The sequence below is a fragment of the Salmo salar genome, chromosome 06 (assembly GCF_965601325.2).
Source record: "Salmo salar chromosome 06, fSalSal1, whole genome shotgun sequence".
Lineage (NCBI taxonomy): Eukaryota > Metazoa > Chordata > Actinopteri > Salmoniformes > Salmonidae > Salmo > Salmo salar.
The window spans coordinates 61,841,223-61,847,493 of NC_138296.1; positions in this window are offsets into that span (position 1 = coordinate 61,841,223).

The following is a 6,271-nucleotide window of genomic DNA, read 5'->3' on the forward strand; positions in this document are numbered from 1 at the left end:
TGGTCAGCGTTTCCCAGGGGAGCCTAATTAGGTTGCGGACAGTTCAAAAAGTATAATAGCGCAGAGGTACAAGAGCAGGGAAGGAAGTGACGTAGCTGAGAGTACATGTCCAGAGTGAGCTATACACACGGGGATGGTGGTTGGAAGAGCGTGTGCTTGTTTGAAATGGAAAAGTGTTGTGGTAGCTTTTGATAAAGAATAACATCAAGACGAAGCAGCTGCTTTATAAGTGGGAGGTACTGTTGAGCGCTACATCCCAAGGGGTTCATGCTGATTGTACGGAGATTGTGACAGCCGGTTAAAAGGTGTCTCTTGAGAAAGCAAGAACAAAATGTATGTCAGAAGGGCAGTATTATCATAAGGAGACGTATACTTGGAATACGGAGGAGGAATGGAGGGAAAAAGAGAGGCAGAGGAGGTCTAAGTGAGAGGGGGAGGAAGACGGTAAGCTTGAGTCGGTTAAAAATGGCGGAAAAAAGGGAGAAAAGGTTTGTTAAAGAAGAATGGTACAAAGTGTAAGCAGAGTGAGCTGAAGACTGGGGAAATGGAAGTGAATGAGGTCGAAGTATTGGAGGTGGTAGGTGTGGTGAAGTTCGGAGCCCGAGGCTTGCACCGAGGGTCAGGATGAAGATGAGTCTGTGGCAGTAGAAATTACGTTTCTGGAAAAAGTGGACCCTTGCCTTTTGGCTGATACATTTGTGGTTTCAAGGTGGGTGAACACATTGTTTGGTACTGTGGAATCGGTGAGGGTAACCAGAAGTAGTCTTGTGATAATTGTTTGTGTTTCTGCTGGTCAGAGGGAGAAAGCGCTCAGCGTTAAACGAAGGGGGGTAAGAAATGTGAATTGTTTCTCTCTCAAGAAAAGGGTGCCATTGAAAGGAGTGATTACTGGGGTAGCAGTAAATGTAAAAGTTGACCAACTGAAGGGGAAGATTCGCGGTGTTTGTGATGCTCGTCGTTTGGTGCGACGCAGACAGGCTGGCGAGAGTGGTGAAACAGAAGACTCTGTTCTTTTGAGTTTTGATGTTGTTTTTGCCCGACAGACAAAGTGATGTTAGGATATATAAGTTATCCTGTACGAGCTTTTGTGCCAAATACATTACGTTGTTACAGGTGTCACGCTCATGGGCATGTGGCAGAAATGTGTAGGGGGGAGGTTCCTAGGTGTGAGAAGTGTGCAGAAGGGCATGAGACAAAGGAATGTGTAGCACTGGGAAAAGTAGTGGTATGTGTGTTAATTGTAGGGATGCCCATGGGGCTGGGGATCAGAAATGTCCTGTGCGAGAGAGGCAGGTTGCGGTTTCCAGGGTTAGAGTAGTGCAGAAGTTGTCATATGCTTAGGCAGTGAAGAAAGTAGAGGAAGATGGGTGGGAGGGATCCTGAGAGGAGTGGTGTGAGTAGATCTGTACCAGTACAGAGGGATAGGCCAACAAGTGATATGTTTCAGTAAGATTTTTTTTTTGTTGCATTTATAGCAATGGTTATCAACTGTACTGCAGGGATGGCATGTAAGTCGCAGAAAATAGGTTGTGGTGGCAGCTGCACAGAGGTATTTGGGTGTGCGAGATTTAACATCAGAAGAGTTACATGGTGCGTTAAGTGGTGATGTCCCATCCTTTCAGGTTGTTGGCATGAGGTAGGACTAAATATATTTAAATAGTGGAGTAGGGTGGAGTTATTTTGTATATATTTTTTTATGAGTGTAGTGTTAAATGGTAGGGTTATTTAAAAAAAATTCAGGCTAGGTATAAGAGTTGTACTCCAGTCTGGTAGGTGGCGGTAAAGCAACATATTGGATGCCAACCGCCATTAAACCTCATCGAAGAATGTGCAAGAGCATGCCTACATGGAGTTTGTAAAGACTGCCTGGCATCATGTCTGTTTGAGAAACAGTTTTAGAACCTTTGATAACCATGCTGTCTTGAAGACAACTGTTGTGGTCAGAAGGTACAGTAAGTGTTGAGTATGATTATCAGTGTTTATTATTTCAAGTTGGACAATATAAAAGTGTTTTATGTCAGCCTCCTGACTGTTTCCTTATAAGTTGGCTCCGACACGAGACGTATGTGGCAGGGTCTACAGGATATCACGGATTACAAAAAGAAAACCAGCCATGTCACGGACACCGACGTCACGCTTCCAGATAAACTAAACACCTTTGCCCGCTTTGAGGATAATACAGTGCCACCGTCGCGGCCCGCTAACAAGGACTGACGTGAGTAAAACATTTAAACGTGTTAACCCTCGCAAGGCTGCTGGCCCGACGGCATCCCTAGCCGCGTCCTCAAAGCATGCGCAGACCAGCTGGCTGGTGTGTTTACGGACATATTGAATCGCTCCCTATCCCAGTCTGTTGTCCCCACATGCTTCAAGATGGCTACCACTGTTCCTGTACCCAAGAAGGCAAAGATAACTGAACTAAATGACTAGCGCTCTGTAGCACTCACTTCTGTCATCATGAAGTGATTTGAGAGGCTAGTCAAGGATAATATCACCTCCACCTTATTGGCCACCCTAGACCCACTTCAGTTTGCATACCGCCCCAACAGGTCAACAGACGACGCAATCGCCATTACACTGCACACTGCCCTATCCCATCTAGACAAGAGGAATACCTATGTAAGAATGCTGTTCATTGACTATAGCTCAGCATTCAACACCATAGTACCCTCCAAGCTCATCATCAAGCTGGAGGCCCTGGGTCTCAATCCTGCCCTGTGTAATTGGGTCCTGGACTTTCTGATGGGCTTCCCCTAGTTGGTGAAGGTAGGAAACAACATCTCCACTTCACTGACCCTCAACACTGGGGCCCCACAAGGGTGCGTACTCAGCCCCCACCTGTACTCCAGGTTCACCTACGACTGCGTGGTCATGCACGCCTCCAAATCAATCATCAAGTTTTCAGACGACACAACAGTGGTAGGCTTGATTACCAACAATGACGAGACAGCCTAAAGGTAGGAGGTGAGGGCACTCGGAGTGTAGTGTCATGAAAACAACCTCACTCAACGTCAATAAAACAATGAAGATGATCATGGACTTCAGGAAACAGCAGATGGAGCATCCCCCTATCCACATCGAAAGGACAGCAGTAGAGAAGGTGGAAAGTTAAGTTCCTAGGCGTACACATCACAGACAAACTGAAATGGACCACCCACACAGACAGTGTGGTGAAGAAGGCACAACAGCGCCTCTTCAACCTCAGGAGGCTGAAGAAATGTGGCTTGTAACCCAAAACCCTGACAAACTTTTAAAGATGCACAATTGAGAGCAATCTGTCAGGCTGTATCGCAGCCTGGTATGGCAACTATACTGCCCTCAAACGCAATGCTCTCCAGAGGGTGGTGCGGTCTGCATAACGCATCACCGGTGGCAAACTACCTGCCCTCCATGACATCTACAGCACCCGACGTCACAGGAAGGCCAAAAAAATCATCAAGGACATCAACCACCCGAGCCACTGTCTGTTCACACTGCTACCACCCAGAAGGCAAGGTCAGTACAGGTGCATCAAAGCTGGGACCGAGAGACTGAAAAACAGCTTCTATCTCAAGGCCATCAGACTGCTAAACAACAATCACTAACTCAGAGAGGCTGCTGTCAACTTTGAGACCCAATCACTGGCCACTTTAATAAATGGATCACTAGTCACTTTATACAATGCCACTCTAAATAATGCCACTTTAATAATGTTTACATATCTTACATTACTCATTCCACATAAACAGTTGAAGTCAGAAGTTTACATACACCTTAGCCAAATACATTTAAACTCAGTTTTTCACAATTCCTGACATTTAATCCTAGTAAAATTCCCTGTTTTAGGTCAGTTAGGATCACCACTTTATATTAAGAATATGAAATGTCAGAATAATAGAGTGATTTATTTCAGCTTTTATTTCTTTCATCACATTCCCAGTGGGTCAGAAGTTTACATACACTCAATTAGTATTTGGTAGCATTGCCTTTAAATTGTTTAATTTGGGTCAAAAGTTTCGGGTAGCCTTCCACAAGCTTCCCACAATAAGTTGGGTGAATTTTGGACCATTCCTTCTGACAGAGCTGGTGTAACTGAGTCAGGTTTGTAGGCCTCCTTGCTCGCACATGCTTTTTCAGTTCTGCCCACAAATGTTCTATGGTCAGGGCTTTGTTATGGCCACTCCAATACCTTGACTTTGTCCTTAAGCCATTATGCCACAACTTTGGAAGTATGCTTGGGGTCATTGTCCATTTGGAAGACCCATTTGCGATCAAGCTTTAACTTCCTGACTGATGTCTTGAGATGTTGCTTCAATATATCCACATAATTTTCCTGCCTCATGATGCCATCTATTTTGAGAAGTGCATCAGTCCTACCTGCAGCAAAGCACCCCCACAACATGATGCTGCCACCCCCGTGCTTCACGGTTGGGATGGTGTTCTTCGGCTTGCAAGCCTCCCCCTTTTCCCTCCAAACATAATGATGGTCGTTATGGACAAACAGTTCTATTTTTGTTTCATTAGACCAGAGGACAAATCTCCAAAAAGTACAATTTTTGTCCCCATGTGCAGTTGCAAACCGTAGTCTGGATTTTTATGGGGGTTTTGGAGCAGTGGCCTCGTCCTTGCTGAGCGGCCTTTCAAGTTATGTCGATATAGGACTTGTTTTACTTTGGATATAGATACTTTTGTACCTGTTTCCTCCGGCATCTTCACAAGGTCCTTTGCTGTTCTGGAATTGATTTGCACTTTTCGCACCAAAGTAAGTTAATCTCCAGGAGACAGAACGTGTCTCCTTCCTGAGCGGTATGACAGCTGCGTGGTCCCATGGTGTTTATACTTCTGTACTATTGTTTGTACAGATGAACGTGGTACCTTCAGGGTTTTGGAAATTGCTCCCAAAGATGAACTAGACTTGTGGAGGTCTACAATTTCTTTTCTGAGGTCTTGGCTGATTTCTTTTGATTTTCCCATGATATCAAGCAAAGAGGCACTGAGTTTGAGGGTAGGCCTTGAAATACATCCACAGGTACACCTCAAATTGACTCAAATGATGTCAATTAGTCTATCAGAAGCTTATAAAGCCATAACATCATTTTCTGGAATTTTCCAAGCTGTTTAAAGGCACAGTCAACTTAGTGTATGTAAACTTCTGACCCAGTGGAATTGTGATACAGTGAAATAATCTGTCTGTAAACAATTGTTGGAAAAATTACTTGTGTCATGCCCAAAGTAGATGGCCTAACCGACTTGCCAAAACTATAGTTTGTTAACATGAAATTTGTGGAGTGGTTGAAATACTTAGGTTGGAGTCATTAACTCGTTTATGTAAACTTTCGACTGTATTTAGACCATCTACTGCACCTTACCTATGCCGCTCGGCCATCGCTCATCCGTATAGTTATATGTAAATTCTCATTCACCCCTTTTAGATTTGTGTGTATTAGGTTTTGTTGGGGAATTGTTAGATATTACTGCACTGTCGGAATATATATATATAGTGGAACTCTGGTCAACTCTTATTACATATACCCAACTTGTGAGATATTTGCCGACCCGTGCCTCTGCATTTTTGGCGACACTATCTGAATGTTTATCTGTAGTTGGTAGATGGTTCTAATTAAGTGGTCGTCATTTGCATCGCAGAGCTGAGCCCAATAAATAATTAAATCCAATTGTTAGATGCCAGCACCCCTTCAAAAACATGACCACTTTGCATGCACACCTGTCTGTGTCTCACACGTTTGTCGTAACTAATCAGCCTCGCAATATGGGTATCGTGCTGCCGCAGACAAGTAGAATGGATGTGTGCGCTAACATTGACATCCATGTTAGGTCTTAATATGGAGGAAGGTGGTAGACTCTTAGAACAGTTTACCGATTATGAACATACAGTGCCTTCAGAAATTATTCACACCTCTGGACTTTTTGCACATTTTGTTGTTTTACAAAATTGGATTGAAATTGATTTAGTTGTCATTTTTTGTCATTGTTGATTTACACAAAAATACTCTGTAAATTCAAAGTGGAAGAAAAATTCTAACATTTTATGAAGGAAAAACTATATATGTATGTATGTATGTATGTATGTATGTATGTATGTATGTATGTATGTATGTATGTATGTATGTATGTATGTATGTGTGTATATATGTGTATATGTGTATATGTGTATATATATGTGTATATGTGTATATGTGTATATGTGTATATGTGTATATATATGTGTATATGTGTATATATATGTGTATATGTGTATATATATATGTATATGTGTATATATATATATGTA